Source organism: Triticum dicoccoides, chromosome 4A (genome assembly GCF_002162155.2).
Source record: "Triticum dicoccoides isolate Atlit2015 ecotype Zavitan chromosome 4A, WEW_v2.0, whole genome shotgun sequence".
In the NCBI taxonomy this organism is placed as follows: Eukaryota; Viridiplantae; Streptophyta; class Magnoliopsida; order Poales; family Poaceae; genus Triticum; species Triticum dicoccoides.
Window position 1 is genome coordinate 485785433 of NC_041386.1, and position 21951 is coordinate 485807383.

A 21951-nucleotide genomic window follows, 5' to 3' on the forward strand; every position below is an offset into this window, starting at 1 on the left:
GACCAGATTTAGAGCCACTGAATCCGGCATTGACTGCCGTGTCTTCGATGTTGTCGCCGTTGTTGTGGCGCTTGTGTCTGTTGTGACATGGCATGTCGTTGCTATCTTTGGCATTTGAATTGCCAGGGTTTCTTGAAGTGTTGTTGCTGCGAGCCAGCTAGCTATCCTCGCCCGCACAAAAGCGGGTCATGAGTGTCGTGAGGGCTGCCATGGAATTCGGCTTTTCTTGGTCGAGGTGTCGGGCGAGCCACTCGTCACGGATGTTATGCTTAAATGCTGCTAAGGCCTCGGCATGCGGACAGTCGACGATTTGGTTCTTTTTAGTTAGGAACCGAGTCCAGAATTTCCTGGCTGATTCCCCTGGCTGTTGGGTTATGTGACTCAAGTCATCATCATCCGGTGGTCGCACATAAGTGCCCTGGAAGTTATCAAGGAATGTGTCTTCCAAGTTCTCCCAACTGCCAATGGAGTTTGCCGGCAGGCTATTCAGCCAATGCTGACCAGGTCCTTTAAGTTTTAATGGGAGGTACTTGATGGCATGTAGATCGTCACCGCGGGCCATGTGGATGTGGAGGAGGAAATCTCAGATCCATACCACGGGGTCTGTTGTGCCATCGTATGATTCAATGTTCACGGGTTTAGAACCTTCTGGGAATTCGTGATCCATTACTTCATCAGTGAAGCATAGGGGGTGTGTGGCGCCTCTGTGCCGGGCTATATCACGACGCAGTTCATACGAGTCTTGTCTGCTATATTCAGCCCGGCCGGATTTGCATTTAGTATATCCGGCGTGACGGTCGTCGTCATTCGTTGGGGCGCGCCCTCGTGATCCGTAGATTGATCTTGTATGTCCTGTTTTATTTTCCAATACGTCTTGCAGGTCCTGCGTGTTGCCCCGAGCCTTGGTGTTTTTGTTTGACTGGTGACGGGGTGCGGGCTGGACTTCGGGCTGGACTTCGGGCTGATACGCCGCCTTGTCTCGGCCACGAGGTGGCCGGTCAGCTGCATCATACGCTGGTAGTATAGGCTTTAATGTTTCCTCCTCAAGTTGGGGTAGCAACCTGCGCTTTGGGTAACTTTTGGTTGGGCGCTCGAGTTCATATTCCTCGGCTGCCAGTACTTCGGTCCATCTATCCGCTAGCAGATCTTGATCAGCTTGAAGCTGTTGTTGCTTTTTCTTCAGGCTTTTTGCTGTGGCTATAAGCCGGCGCTTGAAGCGCTCCTGCTCGACGGGATCCTCAGGCACGATAAATTCTTCGTCGTCCAGGCTCACCTCATCGTCGGAGAGAGGCACGTAATTATCATCCTTTGATTCTCCGTCTGCCGCCTGTTCCTTAGGGCTAGCTTGCCCATCCTCCCGCTCGAAGCCTGGCCGGAGGGGATTGTCTTCGGCACTATCTGCAGCGTTATTGTCTCTTGTGCTGGTATCACTGCTTTTGCTATGGCGGAGCTTATAGCGGCGCCGATGATGCCGGTGTTTAGATTGCTTCTCGAGGGGATTATCCTTCGTTGCCTTATTGCCATCGCTTTCTTTGGGGGTGTCCACCATGTATATGTCATATGATGAGGTGGCTGTCCAGCGCCCTGTGGGCGGTGGTTCCTATTCTTCTCCTGCATCGTCGTCCATATCATCGATGTCTTCGGAGCTGAAATCAAGCATGTCTGTTAAGTTGTCGATAGTGGCTATTAAGTGGGTGGTGGGTGGGGGACGAATTTCTTCGTCGTCTGCTTCCCGCTCGAGCCGGACACAGTTCAGCCAAGGGCCTCCTGACAAGGAGAGAGACCTTAATGAATTTAGCATGTCGCCCAAGGGCGAGTGCTAAAAGATATCCGCGAAGGTGAACTCCATGATCGATGCCCAATCAGATTCGATAGGGACGGACACAGGCGGCTCGAAGCCTGTGGCCGGGGACGAATCCAAGGGTCCGGCAACACAGGTCTCACAGGAGGTGAAGTTAGTATTCGGCTCTATCGCCGTTGGGTGTGCGGCCTCCGTGGCGGGGTCCATCCACCCGTCCTTGGATGGCACGATCTGCTCCGGTTTGAGGGCCGGAGTAGCCGCAGGTGTGATTTCCCGAACACTGTCCGGCGGCAGAGCTAAGTCATGCTCGTCGCGACTGTGCGGCGCACCTGACATGGGCTCGAATATGTCGAAGATCAAGTCTCCGTGGATGTCAGCAGTATAGTTCAAGCTTCCAAACCTGACCTAATGGCCAGGGGCGTAGCTATCAATCTGCTTGAGATGGCCAAGCGAGTTGGCCCGTAGTACGAAGCCGCCGAATATGAAGATCTGTCCGGGGAGAAAAACCTCACCCTAGACCGCATCGTTGTCGATGATCGAAGGATCCATCAAGCCTTATGGTGACGACACAGTGGAACTCTCAATGAAAGCACCAATGTCGGTGTCAAAACCGGCGGATCTCGGGTAGGGGGTCCCGAATTGTGCGTCTAAGGAGGATGCTAACAGGAGATGGGGGACACAATGTTTACCCAGGTTCGGGCCCTCTCGATGGAGGTAATACCCTACGTCCTGCTTGATTGATCTTGATGATATGAGTATTACAAGAGTTGATCTACCACGAGATCGTAGAGGCTAAACCCTAGAAGCTAGCCTATGATTCTGATTGTCCTTGTCCTTCGGACTAAACCCTCCAGTTTATATAGACACCGGAGGGGGCTAGGGTTACACCGAGTCAATTAAAAGGGAGGAGATCTACATATCCGAACTACCAAGCTTGCCTTCCACGCAAAGGAGAGTCCCACCCGGACATGGGACGAAGTCTTCAATCTTGTATGTTCATAGTCCAACAGTCCGGCCAAAGTATATAGTCCGGCTGTCCGAGGACCCCCTAATCCAGGACTCCCTCAGCCGGCCCTCCCCATCCTCCACTCCTTTATATATGGGGGAGGGGGCACCCCATAGACACACAAGTTCATCATTGATCTTTTAGTCGTGTGCGGTGCCCCCCTCCACCATAATCCACCTCGATCATATCGAAGCGGTGCTTAGTCGAAGACCTATTCCAGTAGCATCATCATCACCGTCATCACCCCATCATGCTGACGAAGCTCTCCCTCGACACTCTACTAGATCATGAGTTCGTGGGACGTCACTGAGCCGAACGTGTGCAGATCGCAGAGGTGCTGTCGGTGTCAAAACCGGCGGATCTCGGGTAGGGGGTCCCGAACTGTGCGTCTAGGCCGGATGGTAACAGGAGGCAGGGGACACGATGTTTTACCCAGGTTCGGGCCCTCTTGATGGAGGTAAAACCCTACGTCCTGCTTGATTAATATTGATGATATGGGTAGTACAAGAGTAGATCTACCATGAGATCAGAGAGGCTAAACCCTAGAAGCTAGCCTATGGTATGATTGTTGTTCATCCTACGGACTAAAACTCTCCGGTTTATATAGACATCGGAGAGGGCTAGGGTTACACAGAGTCGGTTACAATGGTAGGAGATCTACATATCCGTATCGCCAAGGAAAGTCCCTTCCGGACATGGGATGATGTCTTCAATCTTGTATCTTCATAGTCCAGGAGTCCGGCCGAAGGTATAGTATGGCTATCCGGACACCCCCTAATCCAGGACTCCCTTAGTAGCCCCCGAACCAGGCTTCAATGACGACGAGTCCGGCGCACAAATTGTCTTCGGCATTGCAAGGCGGGTTCTTCTCCAAATTCCATGTACCTGTTGAACAGTGTCCGGTTTCTTGTAAATGTAGTGCTCCTTGGCTTCTACGCCCAATAATGGCCATTTTCCACGTGTCAAACGAATACGAAAAGTTAGGGTGTTTTTTATATTTACACCCCTAGCCGCGTGAATGAGCCGCCTATTTAAGGGGACGAGGATTTAGATCCAAACCACACCTTCGCCCTTCCGCGAGTATTCATCAGAGCGTATCCGACAGAGGTCCATTCCATCATGGCCGGCCGCCGCAGCTCCTCCTCTCGCCCTTCCAGCCCTCAGCCTGGAGATTGGAAGAGGTGCTCCATCCCGCACAGCGAGCTAGTGACGCTCCAGACCAAGGATTTCCCCCCCCCCCCGGCCTATATGGTCCCAGTTCGAGCCGGACTTGCCACCTATAATGGCGGAGAGCAAGCAGAGAGCGCCCCCAATCCCTCCAAAGGAGAGCGGGTATGCCTTGCCCCTTACTTAATAAGAGGGCTCAGATTTCCAATTCATCCGTTTCTCCGGGGGCTTCTGGAGTTCTATGGCCTCCAGCTGCACAACCTCACGCCTGCCTCCATATTGCATATCGCGGGCTTCGTAGCCCATTGTGAGTCGTTCTTGGGCTGCGAGGCTCATTTCACGCTGTGGAAAAGGCTATTCTTCCTTGTGCCCACTCTAAGGAGGGGTCAATATATCAGGTGGGCGGAGCCGAAGTGTGGCGCATCGCCGGGACCGGATATCTATCCGGAACCCCAAAGAAGGCGTCCGAGGACTGGCCTTCGGAATGGTTTTATATAGAGGACGTCCCGCTGCCGGATCCTGTCCGGATCGGCCTCCCTGAGTTCGACAGTGCTCCCCTAAAGAAGCGCCTAAGCTGGCGTCCACGGAGCCCTTAGAGGGAAAGTGACAGGGACGTTATTTACCTGATGGGCTGGATAAGGTTGTTAGCTCATTCCAGACTGACCATGATCGGGGTCATGGCCGCATGCATCATGCGAGGGGTGCAGCCGCTTCAGTATAGAGGCCGCCCCATGTGGGGCTTCAACAGGGAGGACGACGCCACCCGCTACGGTCGTAAGGGGCCGGATTCGGCTGCCGCTCTAATAAAGACCTTGTCCGCTTTGTACAAGGGAGAAGAGGAGGAATTTCTCCACGTCAACCCACGGGGTGGATTTTCTATGTACAAACCCCCAAGTTGGGTAAGTGGACACTTTTACTTGCCCATCTCTTTTATATTCCCATTGTTAAATTTTCAGTCCAACGACTTCAACGCAGGAACTGCGCTAGGCTGTTAAAGAAATAAACAGCCCTCCTCCACAACCCGAGGATCCGGGACGGTCCCTCGACCCAGCCTCTCAAGAGGATCCAGACTTATCTGTGGAGCTGATTGATGGAGTGTTTCATCAATTGAGCAAGGACAGCGCCTTGGTGGCCATTACGGTCGATTATCCAGGGCTACTCCCAGCCTCACAGGTAACTGAGACCGGAGTCCCAGCACTTTGAAAAGGGATCTCTCCTTGCGTGTTTTCGATTGCCGTATGACAACCGTGTTTTGCAGGGGAGGTCCTTGAGACGGGAGGCCGAGCCTGCGGTGACTAGCCAACGAGGGGCGGCAAGGCCCCGCGATCTGAAAAGAAGTGCGGTCCGGACTGAGGCACCGGCGCAAAGGTATAGCGCGCCACCTTATTCCCAGGTGTTATTCCTTCGAGGCATATTAATGCCTCGTGCTCTTTTCAGGACGAAGAGACCTCGCCGGACTATATCCGGAGAGGCTGCCAATCGTGCCTCCACCAGCCAGGCTCCAAAGCCTGGTCCGGAAGCAGAGGCGAACACAAGGCGCGCACCGGACGCTCCTCCGACGGAGGATGCGGACAGGCTGTCTGCCACCAATTCCGAGGTGGAGAGTCCCATGAACCACAGGCGTCGCCGGACAGTTGTTTGCGACGCTTGTTTCTCCTAAGAGGCATTGGATGCCTTCAATTCGGGAGACGCGTACCTCCGTGCCGCTCAAAATGGTCTAGCCAGAGCCACGGAGTAGTATGTGAAAGACATACGGGTAAGAAAATTTTGGTAATTATATATATGTACCAGTAGCCCCCGAGACTTGAAACAGTTAGAATAACTGATTTAAGGATCATCTGTTATGCAGGTTCTTACAAAAAAGAATACCCTGCTATCCCAGGAGCTGGAAGAGTGCAAAGCCCAACTTGAGGCCGCACTAGCCGCGGCAGGGGAGCCCGTGGAGGCCCCCTCTGGTAATATACGCTTCGAAAGATAAGTATTTTGCGAAGTGTGGCATGGGTGCAAATCTGACAAATGAAATTGCAGATGGCGCCGGATTAAATCCGAAAGTGCAACAACTCCGACGCGAGCTGAAGGCTGGTGAGAGCATGCTGACAAAGGTGAGGCGAGAGAAGAACGATCTCCAAGATGCCAACACCAAGCTGGGCGTTGAACTGAAGGACGTTTGTGCCCAGCTGTTGGACTCCATGAAGGAGAATCAGCGGCTTCGACGCGGCATATATAGTAAGTGCTTAAACGAACTTTGAAAAAACAAGTTCAGCGAGGAAGTCGACTAATAGAGTAATGTCTATAGGTATGCTAACAGGTCATCCTGCAGAGGAAATACCCAGTTCTACGGGTGACCTTCTTCCCGAGCTCTCACAACTGCACGAGCGAGTTCGGCAGGTGATGCAAGGCGTCGCCCAGGCTTTGTGGCCATCCGTCTCCATGCCCGAAGGCCTTGGAGAGCTTGTAGAGAAGCTGAAGGGAGCGCGGCGGCGCTTCTGATTGTGGAAGATGTCGGCCTGCCATCAAGGCGCCAGGGAGGCCTGGGCCATGGTGAAGACGCGGTACACGAAGGCTGACCCAAACCACATGGCCAAGGTCAGACCCATAGGGCCCGATGGGAAGGAGATCCCTGTGAGCTTAGTATACGGCCAAGTAGAGTTGGCCGCAAAGTATTCCCAACAGGACTGTAAACTAGACAGCATGTTAGATGGTATTGAAGAGGAATACAATCAGTCAGATTGACTACGTAATTTTAATTGACATGTGTAATGCCTTCTAGCCGGATTGTAGATCGTTTGTCATGGCCGACCTTTTTGCTTCAACCTCGGGACCTGACGGTCCAGAGTGTGTCTGAATACCCTCGCGGTTATATAAGAACCGGGGTATGCATGGAGACCAGGCGTAGGGGTCATTAGTGCTTGAACAGACAAGTGCCCAACTAGTTATGTTATATTACATGGTTAGTAAGAAACATCTTCCAGTGAGAATAGTTCCGTTAGGAGTTCCTTTCCCTGGGAGGCATGCCCTAAAGTGCATGTCCATTCTACAAAAAGAGGCGCAGGAAAAACATCTAGGGGCATATAGATAAGAAAAAGATCATCTTTAGTTCACCGACCGAATATTCCCTTAAGAACGCTAGCTTTCGGCTTCACCCAGTCTGAGGTACACATCCGGCTGACCCGGCAGTAACAATCGCAGAGGTGCTCCCTTTACCACCTAGCTGAACAATCGGGAAAGTAGGGGTAAGCACAGGAGCCAGGCAACCCAGCTTGGCCAAAACTTAAGTCATATCGATGCATATCATGGCAAATAAAAGGTACATGCGGAAGTGTGACACATGTGTTGGGCATGAAGCCCGTATAAATAAGCTTCTGTTTAAAGAAGCCCCCAGGTTTAATGAGCGCGGATAGCGCATCATTTTATGAGCCTTTAAAGGCTATAAGAGAGAGAGAGAGAGAGAGAGAGAGAGAGAGAGAGAGAGAGAGAGAGAGAGGAGAAGGAGAGAAATGTAAGACAGAAAGTATGTAAAAATGGACAGAGGAAGGATACGAACACAGAGTCCGGCGCTAGGCATAGAATCTCCGGAGACGGGCTGCGTTCCATGGGTTCGGCTCGAGTCGGTTATCCGATGCATCTCACAGGCGGTATGCTCCACCAGTCAGGACTTGGTCAATTATGAAGGGACCTTCCCACTTGGGCTTGAGTTTGTCCTTTTTCTTGTCCGGCAGGCGTAGACCTAATTCGCCAACGTTGTAATTTTTGGCCCGTACTTCTCTGCTTTGGTATCTTCGAGCCTGCTGTTGATAGAATGCGGAACGGGCTTTTGCCACGTCTCGCTCTTCCTCCAAAGCATCCAAACTGCCCTGCCGATCGAGCTCGGCTTCTCTTTCTTCGTACATGCGAACTCGAGGTGAGTCATGAATTATGTCGCAGGGCAAAACTGCCTCTGCGCCGTACACCATGAAGAATGGTGTGTATCCGGTGGTGCGATTCGGTGTGGTCCGCAGCCCCCAGAGTACGGAGTCGAGCTCCTCTACCCAGTGCGTATTAGATTCCTTGAGGGACCGCACTAATCTGGGTTTGATGCCGCTCATGATAAGACCATTTGCACGTTCGACCTGGCCGTTGGTTTGTGGGTGATAGACGGAAGCATAATCGAGCTTGATGCCCATGTTTTTGCACCAGAGTTTTACCTCATCGGCCGTAAAGTTCGTGTCGTTATCAGTGATGATGTTGTGGGGGACGCCGTAATGGTGTACAACCCCGGATATAAAGTCTATCACCGGTCCGGATTCGGCCGTCTTAACAGGCTTGGCTTCTATCCATTTGGTGAACTTATCCACCATGACCAGTAAGTATTTTTTCTTGTGGGTTCTGCCTTTAAGGGGTCCAACCATGTCAAGCCCCCAGACCGTGAAGGGCGAGGTGATGGGGATAGTTTGGAGGGAGGTGGGTGGCATATGGCTTTGGTTTGCAAAAAGCTGGCAACCGACGCATCGTTGGACTAAGTCCTAGGCGTCTGCCCGGGCCATCGGCCAATAAAAGCCTGTACGGAAGGCCTTGCTTACAAGGGACCGAGCTGCAGCGTGATGTCCATCGAGTCCGGCATGAATTTCAGCCAGGAGGTTCCGCCCTTCCTCTTCGGAGATGCACCTTTGAAGGACTCCGATAGTGCTTTTCTTATAGAGCTCTCCCTCATGGACTTTATAGGCTTTAGATCGCCGCACTATGCAGCATGCCTCATTTTGGTCCTCAGGGAGTTCCCGCCTGGTAAGGTAGGCGAGGAATGGTTCTGTCCACGGGGCGATGACGGCCATTATTACGTGGGTTGAAGGTGTTATTTCATTGGTAGAGCCTCCAATTATGTCAGAGTGTTCGGTGTCGGGCAGTACGGTTGGGTCCGGGCTATTATTGCCAGGTTCCCCTTCCCATACTACGAATGGCTTGAACAGCCTTTCCAAGAAGATGTTGGGGGGACTACATCACGTTTTGCGCCGATACGTGCCAGGACATCTGCCGCCTGATTATTTTCCCGGGCTATATGGTGAAATTCGAGGCCTTCGAACCGAGCTGACATTTTTAGGACGGCGTTGCGATAAGCTGCCATTTTTGGATCCTTGGCATCAAAGTCTCTATTTATTTGGGATATTGCGAGGTTCGAGTCCCCGCACACCTCTAGGCGTTGAATGCCGATGGATACTGCCATCCGGAGACCATGTAAAAGGGCCTCATATTCGGCTGCGTTGTTGGAGTCTGTGTACATTATCTGGAGTACATATTGAACTGTGTCTCCTGTGGGGGACGTCAAAACGACGCCAGCCCCTAGACCGGCCAACATTTTGGAGCCGTCGAAGTGCATGACCCAGTTTGAATATGTGCCATATTCTTTAGGGAGTTCGGCCTCCGTCCATTCTGCGACGAAGTCGGCCAAAACTTGCGACTTGATAGCTCGCCGTGGCTTGTAAGTTATGTCGAACGGGAGGATCTCAATGGCCCATTTTGCAATCCGGCCCGTCACGTCGCGGTTGTTTATAATATCGTTAAGTGGCACTTCCAAGGCTACTGTTATTGAACACTCTTGAAAGTAGTGTCGCAGCTTCCGGGATGCCATAAATAACGTGTACGCAATATTTTGATAATGCGGGTACCGTGACTTGCACGGAGTAAGGACAGTGGACACATAATAGACCGGCTTTTCAAGGGGGAATTTGTGTCCGTCCGTTTCTCGTTCGACGACGAGCATTGCGCTTACGACCTGATCGGTTGCTGCAATGTATAATAGCATTGGTTCGCAAATGTTTGGCACGGCCAGGACTATTTTTTTTGCCAAGATGGCTTTTATTTCGTCGAGTCCGGCCGTGGTTGCATCCGTCCACTCGAAGTGTTCGGTGCGCCGAAGTAGGCGGTAAAGGGGTAGCGCCTTTTCTCCTAAGCGGGAGATAAAGCGGCTTAGAGCCGCCACGCATCCGGTTAATTTTTGTATTTGTTTGAGGTCCTTCAGGATATCCAATTGTGACAGAGCTCGGATCTTCGCTGGATTTGCTTCAATTCCTCTACCGGATACAATGAAGCCCAAGAGCTTTCCAGCTGGAACGCCGAAAACGCATTTTTCCGGGTTGAGCTTGATGTCGTATGTTCGGAGGTTATCGAATGTTAGCCTCAAGTCATCTACTAGAGATTCGACATGTCTTGTTTTAACGACCACATCATCTACGTATGCCTCCACTGTTTTGTCGATCTGGTTTGCCAGACATGTCTGAATCATGCGCTGATATGTTGCGCCGGCGTTTTTGAGCCCGAAGGGCATTGTGTTGAAGCAGAATGGGCCGTATGGTGTGATGAATGCCGTTGCGGCTTGGTCTGACTCTGCCATCTTTATTTGATGGTAGCCGGAGTATGCGTCGAGGAAACACAACGAATCGTGTCCTGCGGTAGCGTCGATAATTTGATCGATGCGGGGGAGAGGGAAGGGATCCTTTGGGCAAGCCTTGTTAAGGTCTTTGAAATCAACACACAGGCGCCAGGATTTGTCCTTCTTTGGTACCATCACCAGGTTTGCTAGCCAGTCCGGATGTTTTATATCTTTGATGAATCCAGCCTCCAATAGCTTGGCTAGTTCCTCTCCCATGGCCTGTCTCTTAGGTTCGGAAAAACGCCGAAGAGCCTGTTTGACTGGCTTGAATCCTTTTAGGATATTTAAGCTGTGTTTGGCCAGCCTGCGTGGGATTCCTGGCATGTCTGAAGGGTGCCAGGAGAAAATGTCACAGTTCTCTCATAGGAACTCTCGCAGTGCGGCGTCTACATCAGGGTTTAACTGTGCCCTGATGGAAGCTGTTTTATTGGGGTCCGTTGGATGGACCTGGAATTTGACTATTTCGTCCGCGGGTTTAAAGGAGGTGGACTTGGATCTTTTATCGAGTATCACATCGTCCCTATTCACCATGGAGCGCAGCGCAGTCAGTTCCTCAGCCGCTAGGGCTTCGGATAGCGCCTCGAGGGCCAGTGCGTCTGTCTTGTTTTTGGTGCGGAGTGCTATGTCCGGATCACTAACGAGAGTGATGATTCCGTTAGGCCCGAGCATCTTGAGCTTCATATACTCGTAATGGGGTATTGCTTGGAAGACTGTAAACGCTTCCCGCCCTAGCAGAGCGTGATATCCTCTACTGAACGGGGCCACCTGGAACGTGACCTCTTCGGACCTGTAATTATCCAGCATGCCGAACACCACATCTAGTGTGATTTTTCCTGTACAGCGCGCTTCCCGACTGGGGATTATTCCTCTAAAGGTTGTGCTGCTTCGCTCAATGCGGTTCCAGTCTATTTCCATTTTTTGAAGGGTTTCCTCATAAATGAGGTTCAATCCGCTGCCGCCATCCATGAGTACCTTGGTAAGATGAAAGACGTCCACTATTGGATTGAGGACCAATGCGGCTGGTGCTCGGGCTGTTCGGAATTTAGGTTCATCACTGGCGTTAAAAGTAATAGTTGTGTCACTCCATGGGTTTATTGTTGCTACTTGGTAGACTTCGGCAAGGCCGCGGAGTGTTCTTTTTCGCATATTATTTGATGTGAAAGTCTCGAAGACTGTTAATATCGTACTGGTTTCTCTGGGGTGGCTTTCTGTGGCTTCTGGAATTAGAAGATCTTCGCCAATTTTTGCCACCTGTCGGAGTATCCAACATGATCTAAGGATGTGAGTTGGTGTGGCGCCCTCTGCACTATGAATTTTACAGGGTCCATCAAGCCATCCTTCCAGTATGGTTCCATGCACTATAGAGGGCTTTTGCTTTTTGGTATTGAACCCGGGTGTCTGACGATGATGCACCCTTTTATTTCGGACCGGGTTTGTATTCAAGGCCAGATTGTCCCAAAATTTTGTTTCGGTTTTCCAGGCGCTTTCCATCGCACAGTACTTTCGTACTATGGAGGCCAAGTCAGCAAAGCGTGTAATATCACGGCGACTTATGGCGTTGAGGATTCCCTTGTCCGTGCAATTATTGCAGAAGAATGAAATTGTGTCTTCCTTGCGACAGTCCTTTATCCTGTTCATTACCAGGAGGAATCTGGCCCAGTAATGATGTATTGTTTCTTCGGGCTCTTGCCTAATTTGGGATAGATCGCTTATGTACGGGTGGGTGGGCGGAATCAAATCCGAAACCTCACCCAATCTGAGACCCAGGGGCCAAGGAGTTTCCGAACTCGGAAGTTTGGATTCTTGGATGCTATCCAATGAATCTAGCCCGTCACCTGACTTTAAGTTTAGGTCTTGAGTGATGTCCTCCCCTCCGCGGGTATCCGACTTGGAGGGATCGGGAATCCGGACATATCTAGTCCTTAAGATAGATGAAGGGTCTCCGCATTGTCCCTCTACCATGGCAACGTGATGGGTGACCTGGGGGAGTTAATCTCTCTCAGATCGGGTTTAGACCCAATCTGGTCGTAATCCGTAGCGACTCCCAGGGCGGCGAAGCGATCCAAGAGCTCGTTTAGGGAAGAGAGCTCCATTGGATCTAGCTGCTCGGCGAATTCCGAGCTGACGTGAAGATTGCTTTTGATGACCCGAGAGGTCATCGTCGGCGCAGCAGCCGAACGGGTGGTCATAAGGAAACCACCTAGCCTGAGAGTCTGGCCGACAGCCAAAGCTCCCTTAGCAACGGTGCCGACTTTAAAGACGGGATGAGGCATCCTTCCTGATGGTGATGGCACAGAGGAACTCAATGAAAGCACCAATGTCGGTGTCAAAACCGGCGGATCTCGGGTAGGGGGTCCCGAACTGTGCGTCTAGGCCGGATGGTAACAGGAGGCAGGGGACACGATGTTTTACCCAGATTCGAGCCCTCTTGATGGAGGTAAAACCCTACGTCCTGCTTGATTAATATTGATGATATGGGTAGTACAAGAGTAGATCTACCACGAGATCAGAGAGGCTAAACCCTAGAAGCTAGCCTATGGTATGATTGTTGTTCGTCCTATGGACTAAAACTCTCCGGTTTATATAGACATCGGAGAGGGCTAGGGTTACACAGAGTCGGTTACAATGGTAGGAGATCTACATATCCGTATCGCCAAGCTTGCCTTCCACGCCAAGGAAAGTCCCTTCCGGACATGGGACGAAGTCTTCAATCTTGTATCTTCATAGTCCAGGAGTCCGGCCGAAGGTATAGTCCGGCTATCCGGACACCCCCTAATCCAGGACTCCCTCAGGTGTCGTATCTTCGGTACTAGGATCAGTCAATCGTGAAGACGTACGACTACATCAACCGCGTTGTCATAATGCTTCCGCTTACGGTCTACGAGGGTACATAGACAACACTCTCCCCTCTCGTTGCTATGCATCACCATGATCTTGCGTGTGCATAGGAATTTTTTTTGAAATTACTGCTTTCCCCAACATATCGCAGCCCCAAACTTTAAGAAACGACAACTTGGGTTTCTTGCCAAACCACAGTTCATAAGGTGTCGTCTCAACGGATTTTGATGGTTCCCTATTTAAGGTGAATGCAGCCATCTCTAAAGCATAACCCCAAAACGATAGCGGTAAATCAGTAAGAGACATCATAGATCGCACCATATCTAATAAAGTGCGGTTACGACGTTCGGACACACCATTACGTTGTGGTGTTCCAAGTGACGTGAGTTGCGAAACTATTCCGTATTGTTTCAAATGAAGACCAAACTCATAACTCAAATATTCACCTCCACGATCAGATCGTAGAAACTTAATTTTCTTGCTATGATGATTTTCCACTTCACTCTGAAATTGTTTGAACTTTTCAAATGTTTCAGACTTATGTTTCATCAAGTAGATATACCCATATCTGCTCAAATCATCTGTGAAGGTCAGAAAATAACGATGCCCACCAGGAGCATCAACATTCATCAGACCGCATACATCAGTATGTATTATTTCCAATAAGTCTGTTGCCCGTTCCATTGTTCTGGAGAACGAGTCTTGGTCATCTTTCCCATGAGGCATGGTTCGCAAGCATCAAGTGATTCATAATCAAGTGATTCCAAAAGTCCATCAGCATGGAGTTTCTTCATGCGCTTTACACCAATATGACCTAAACGGCAGTGCCACAAATAAGTTGCACTATCATTATTAAACTTATATCTTTTGGCTTCAATACTATGAATATGTGTATCACTACTATCGAGATTTAGTAAAAATAGACCACTCATCAAGGGTGCATGACCATAAAAGATATTACTCATATAAATAGAACAATCATTATTCTCTGATTTAAATGAATAACTGTCTCGCATCAAACAGGATCCAGATATAATGTTCATGCTTAACGCTGGCACCAAATAACAATTATTCAGGTCTAATACTAATCCCGAAGGTAGATGTAGAGGTAGCATGTTGACGGCGATCACATTGACTTTGGAACCATTTCCCACGTGCATCGTCACCTCGTCCTTAGCCAATCTTCTCTTAATCTGTAGCCCCTGTTTCGAGTTACAAATATTAGCAACAAAACCAATATCAAATACACAGGTGCTACTGCGAGCATTAGTAAGGTACACATCAATAACATGTATATCAAATATACCTTTCACTTTGCCATCCTTCTTATCCGCCAAATACTTGGGGCACTTCCGCTTCTAGTGACCAGTCCCTTTGCAGTAGAAGCACTCAGTCTCAGGCTTAGGTCTAGACTTGGGCTTCTTCACTTGAGCAGCAACTTGCTTGCTGTTCTTCTTGAAGTTCCCCTTCTTCCCTTTGCCCTTCTTCTTGAAACTGGTTGTCTTGATTTCTACCTCCGCAGCCTTTTGCATCGCGAAGAGCTCGGGAATTGTCTTATCCATCCCTTGCATATTATAGTTCATGACGAAGCTCTTGTAGCTTAGTGGCAGTGATTGAAGAACTCTGTCAATGACACTATCATCAGGAAGATTAACTCCCAACTGAGTCAAGTGGTTGTGGTACCCAGACATTCTAAGTATATGTTCACTGACAGAACTATTCTCCTACATTTTGCAGCTGTAGAACTTATTGGAGACTTCGTATCTCTCATTCCGGACATTTGCTTGAAATATTAACTTCAACTCCTGGAACATCTCATATGCTCCATGACGTTCAAAACATCGTTGAAGTCCCGGTTCTAAGCCGTAAAGCATGGCACACTAAACTATCGAGTAGTCATCATCTTTTCTTTGCCAGACGTTCTTAACGTCGCCAGCAACATCTGCAGCAGGTTTGTCACCCAGTGGTGCTTCCAGGACGTAATTCTTCTATGCAGCAATGAGGATAATCCTCAAGTTACGGACTCAGTCCGTGTAATTGCTACCATCATCTTTCAACTTAGCTTTCTCTAGGAACACGTTAAAATTTAATGGAACAACAGCACGGGCCATCTATCTACAACAACATAGACATGCAAAATACTATCAGGTACTAAGTTCATGATAAATTAAAGTTCAATTAATCAAATTACTTAAGAACTCCCACTTAGATAGACATCCCTCTAATCATCTAAGTGATCACGTGATCCATATCAACTAAACCATGTCCGATCATCACGTGAGATGGAGTAGTTTTCAATGGTGAACATCACTATGTTGATCATATCTACTATATGATTCACGCTCGACCTTTCGGTCTCAGTGTTCCGAGGCCATATCTGCATATGCTAGGCTCGTCAAGTTTAACCTGAGTATTCTGTGTGTGCAAAACTGGCTTGCACCCATTGTATGTGAACGTAGAGCTTATCACACCGGATCATCACGTGGTGTCTCAGCATGATGAATTGTAGCAACGGTGCATACTCAGGGAGAACACGTGTACCTTGAAATTTAGTGAGAGATCATCTTATAATGCTACCACCGAACTAAGCAAAATAAGATGCATAAAGGATAAACATCACATGCAATCAATATAAGTGATATGATATGGCCATCATCATCTTGTGCCTTTGATCTCCATCTCCAAAGCATCGTCATGATCACCATCGTCACCGGCTTGACACCTTGAACTCCATCATAGCATTGTTGTCGTCTCGCCAACTATTGCTTCTACGACTATCGCTACCGCTTAGTGATAAAGTAAAGCAATTACATGGCGATTGCAGTTCATACAATAAAGCGACAACCATATGGCTCTGCCAGTTGCCGATAACTCTGTTACAAAACATGATCATCTCATACAATAAAATTTAGCATCATGTCTTGACCATATCACATCACAACATGCCCTGCAAAAACAAGTTAGACGTCCTCTACTTTGTTGTTGCAAGTTTTATGCGGCTGCTACGGGCTTCTAGCAAGAACCGTTCTTACCTACGCATCAAAACCACAATGTAGTACAGTGATTGCTTTTTGATCTTCAAAAAGAACCCTGTGCATTGAAACCGATTCAACTAAAGTTGGAGAAACATACACCCACTAGCCACCTTTGTGTGAAGCACGTCGGTAGAACCAGTCTCGCGTAAGCGTACGCATAATGTCGGTCTGAGCCACTTCATCCAGCAATACCGCTGAATCAAGAATCAACTAGTGACGGCAAGCAATATGTATATACTCACGCCCACAACTCCTTTGGGTTCTACTCATGCATATAACATCTACGCATAAACCTGGCTTGGATGCCACTATTGGGGAACGCAGTAATTTCAAAAAGATCCTACGCACACGCAAGATCCATCTAGGTGATGCATAGCAACGATAGGGGAGAGTGTTGTCCATGTACTCTCGTAGACCGTAAGCGAAAGCGTTATGACAACACGGTTGATGTAGTCTTACGTCTTCACGATCCGATCCTAGCACCGAAGGTACGGCACCTCTGCGATCTACACACGTTCAACTCGGTGACGTCCCACGAACTCTAGATCCAGCTGAGGTCGAGGGAGAGTTTCGTCAGCACGACGGCGTGATGACGGTGATGATGAAGTTACCGACGCAGGGCTTTGCCTAAGATCTACAACGATATGACCGAGGTGGAAATCTGTGGAGGGGGCACCACACACGGCTAAACAATCAACTTGTGTGTCTATGGGATGCCCCCTCCCCCGTATATAAAGGAGTGGAGGAGGGGGAGGGCCGGCCCTCTCATGGCGCGCCCAAGGGGGGAGTCCTACTCCCGGTGGGAGTAGGATTCCCCCTTCCCTAGTTGGAGTAGGAGAGGAAGGAAGGGAGAGAGAGAGAGAGGGAAGGAAAGGGGGGCCGACCCCCACCCAATTCGGATTGGGCTTGGGGGGGGGCGTGCCCTCCACCATGGCCGCCTCCTCCTCTCTCCCACTAAGGCTCAGTAAGGCCCATACACTCCCCGGGGGGTTCCGGTACCCCTTGGTACTCCGGTAAATGCCCGAACTCACCCGGAACTATTATGATGTCCAAACATAGCCTTTCCAATATATCGATCTTTATGACTCGACCATTTCAAGACTCCTCGTCATGTCCGTGATCATATCCGGAACTCTGAACTACCTTCGATACATCAAAACACATAAACTCATAATATCGATTGTCACCGAACGTTAAGCGTGAGGACCCTACGGGTTCGAGAACTATGTAGACATGACCGAGACTCACTTCCGGTCAATAACCAATAGAGGAACCTGGATGCTCATATTGGTTCCTACATATTCTGCGAAGATCTTTATCGGTCAAACCGCATAACAACATATGTTGTTCCCTTTGTCATCGGTATGTTACTTGCCCGAGATTCGATCATCGGTATCTCAATACCTAGTTCAATCTCGTTACCGGAAAGTCTCTTTACTCGTTCCGTAATGCATCATCCCGCAACTAACTCATTAGTCACATTTCTTGCAAGGCTTATAGTGATGTGCATTACCGAGAGGGCCCGGAGATACCTCTCCAACAATCGGAGTGACAAATCCTAATCTCGATCTGTGCCAACTTAACAAACACCATCGGAGACACCTGTAAAGCATCTTTATAGTCACCCAGTTACGTTGTGATGTTTGATAGCACACTAAGAGTTCCTCCGGTATTCGGGAGTTGCATAATCTCATAGTCATAGGAACATGTATAAGTTATGAAGAAAGCAATAGCAACAAACTAAATGATCATCGTGCTAAGATAATGGATGGGTCAAGTCAATCACATCATTCTCTAATGATGTGATCCCGTTCATCAAATGACAACTCTTGTCCATGGCTAGGAAACTCAACCATCTTTGATTAACGAGCTAGTCAAGTAGAGGCATACTAGTGACACTCAGTTTGTCTATGTATTCACACATGTCTAAGTTTCCGGTTAATACAATTCTGGCATGAATAATAAGCATTTATCATGATATAAGGAAATATAAATAACAACTTTATTATTGCCTCTAGGGCATATTTCCTTCATTATCTTCAAGCGCACCGCAATCATTTTTGAGATCACTTTATATACCACATTGCATAGAATTATAGGTCTGAATTGAGTTACCTTGTCTGGGGAATTAACCTTTGGGATCATTACTATTCTAGTATCATTCCAGACCTCAGGTATCGAGCAAGTGTTACCGCCTGGAGTACCTCTTTTGTCATGCCATCCCCAACATAGGCCAAAATCTTTTATAAAAAATGGCGTGCAGACCGTCCGGCCCAGGTGCTTTTAAATCTTCAATATCAAAGAGGGCCTTTCATACATCATCTTCTGTATAAGGGGCTAGAAGGGCCTTATTCATTTCATCGTTCACTTTCCTTTTGACAAGGGATATGACCTCTAGATTCGGTTGAACCACTTCTGATTTGAAAAGGTTTGAAAAATACCCCAAAATGTGATTTTTCATCTTCGTGTCTTGTACCCAGACGCCATTTTCATCAATTAACTTTTTGATCTGGTTTCTCTTCTTTCTCGCTGTTGCCGCATTATGGAAAAAAGAGGTATTATGATCACCATGTAATAGCCAGTTTGCACGACCCCGTTGTAGCCAGTATATCTCTTCTTGTTCCAAAAGATTTTCAATAAGGACTAGGGTCTCCTTTTTGCCGCGCTTGAGTTTCCGCATTCATAGGGCCCCTTCACAATTTTTCTAGATTTTTTTTGAGTTTTTTAATTCTATTTTTCGGCCCCCTTAGTATATCACGATCCCAGGTATGCAAATCCGCGTGCACCGCCCCTGGTACGTTCAGCGAGAGATGGTCCAATACCTAACATCTTTGCTTTTTTCCATGATGTACGTGCTATTTCTACGACTGTCTCTTCTTTGAGCCAACGAGCTTCAAACTGTTTTACTCGTCCTCCAGATTGATTAAACATGTTACAATCATAATATTATGTATCCAAGACAAAGGGGTCGGTGATCAGAATGGACATGTTCTTCGTTTATGATTGCAACCCATGGGAATTTGTTCGCCCAATCCACATTACAAACCCCACGATCAAGTCTCTCCCTAATCTCACCTCTTATCCAAGTGAAGCAATCACCAATATAGCCCATATCTTCTAGACCGCATTCTCCTAAGCAATTACGAAAGTCTCTCATCATTGCATTAGGCCTCACATTCCCTCCCTCTTTTTCTGAAGACAATAATATTTCATTGAAGTCTCCCAACATTATCCAGGGGTGATCACCCTTATCATGCAGATTGCGGATATCATCCCAAGAAAGATTACGCTCATTCCAATTCAGATAACCATAAAAACCCGTAAAATGCCACTGTACAACATTTTCATTCATGAATAGAACATCAATAAAATGAGCTGAATCATAGTTCAAAATGGATTTATTCATCTTTTGATAAAACAAAACGAGTCCACCGGCCCGACCATCACTTTCCACTACAAACATAGCATCAAAATTTAGAACACAACGTAGCTCATCAGCTTTACATTTATTCAAATGAGACTCAAAAAGGAAAATCAACTCTGCCTTGACACGCCCTTGAAGGTCCAAGAGCTCGTGAACTGTCGTGGGGAGAGCATACCATGACAGTTCCATCCTATGATTTTCATTTGGCTCGGCGAACCTCCTCCTTGGAGGCCGCCGATGCGCCATCATCTCCAACGGGTTCTCTCCTCTTCTGCACATAAGCTTCTTCTTTCTCCTCTACTTCTCTCGCTACATGTGTGGTACCCCCACTCCCATCCCTCATTGCTTCCACTCTACCCGTACAAACTCTCTTGGAAGAGACACTTATATCTCCATACAAAATACACTCATAGCTATCCATCATTTTTTCAAAAGAAAAATCTACTTCACTACGAGCCGAAGGCGCATCAAAAAGATTCTTCCTTTTTTTACCTATGATACTTTTGCGAGCTTCATCTGACCTCTCATATCCTCTCTCCTTCCTTTCTTTCCTCCCCTTTCCCTTTGGCTTAACCTGCGTGGGTATCTTTTTAGCATTAAACATGAAACCAATACTATTGTTTGTATCTGTAGTGGCCAGCCTTGCAGCAACCGCTCCTGAGAGTGCCTCCAGCACATCCGGTTTGAACAAGAGCTATTCGGAGTAAACTAGGCCAGGAAAAGCTGTAGAAGAGGCACAATCAACTGCACCCAACAGCTAGGTCGCCTGGTCCTTCTGTCCGGCTGGGATCTGCCAAGAAGAAGCAGCTTCATGGATCACGTTTGGAGCTCCAGGTCCACCCAAACGTACTTGTACCTGGCCCTTCTGGCCAGGCAGTACATATGGGAGGGAAACACCCCCTGCCACTAGGCCAAGACACTCCTATCCAAGCCTAGCAGTGGTGGTTTGAGCAGCAGCCCGGTCCACCTGACCAAGCTCTGCCCCAGCAGGGGTGTTCAGGGGCGCCACAGTAGCCCGGCCCTCCTGACCGAGCGGTGGCGCGCCTGAATGGGAGACCCCCTTTACCGCCAGCTCCATGCCAAGGTTGGTCTGGTCAAGAGGGAGAGCCGCCAGGTCCTCCTGACCCGGCACAACACCAAGGGAGGCCCCCTAGGGGGCGACAAGGGCCCAGCCCTCCTGGCCGAGCGAGTGGCCTACCTTGGCCGTCGTCGCGGGTGTCACAGCACCCTTGTCCATCACCGTGAGATCACTGACAGCTTTGTTCACCTTGACGACCATTCCCTCCGTGGCTCTAGATATGGTATTGTTGTTTGAGCCACCGAACATAAGAGCTCTCTCACTTGACGCCCGACCCTTCCAGTAAGCATCCACACTAAGGTTTTTTGGAACAGATGCTACTCTCCCATCCTTAGGGATCCCACAGAACCTCTCAGACATGTGTCCTACAAGCCCACAACACTCACAATACGATGGTAGTTTTTCATATCTTACATCATACTGAATACTCTCTTTACTACCTAAGGGCGTGAATCCTACTTTGCTTTTGAGAGGCTCATGTAGTGGAATTTTAACACGTACACGCATGTACTTTTCTACTATCATTTGATCCCGATGAGATACAACAATCACCTCCCCAATTTGGCCCCCTAGAGACCGACCAATACTCTCAGTTCTCAGTTCAAAGGGGAGGTCACAAACCTGTGCCCATATGGCCATGACTCCGAGGTCAACTTTCGTCGGGTCACCCATGCCATCAAACTCAGCGAAGATAATGTCGTCACGCTTGCAGTGCCATGGCTGGGCCTTGAGTACGAAACGATTGTCCTCCTCGGAGCCGAAGTTGAGGATGAAACGACCATCCTTGCTAGCCACTTCTTGGATAGTAACTGCACCTTGCAACTTCCATGCCGAACAAGCACGGAGTTCATCCACGAGGATTCGTGGATTTACTTGGAAGGGCGATAGGAAACGCCCCACCACCAGGGATCCGCTGACAGCCCTCCGTGCAGCCTCCAAGTCAATGATCAACGGAGAACCATCACCCCGGGGGCGCCTCGGCACGCACCTCCCCTCACTGTCCGACGAAGGAGGCAGAACAGAGAGGTCACCCCTAGAGATGATCACTGGCTCACTCTGCCCCGTCGGCGCTGTCTGCTCCCCACTCTGATCAACGAAGAACCATCACCCCGGGGGCGCCTCGGCACGCACCTCCCCTCACTGTCCGGCGAAGGAGGCAGAACAGAGAGGTCACCCCTAGAGATGATCACCGGCTCACT

General features: G+C 49.0%; 1 pseudogene; it reads right to left on the reverse strand.

The window, feature by feature from the left end:
* LOC119283569 overlaps nt 1-21112 on the reverse strand; it is an 84530-nt pseudogene extending 63418 nt beyond the window's left edge.
* Between the last annotated feature and the right edge of the window lie 839 nt (nt 21113-21951).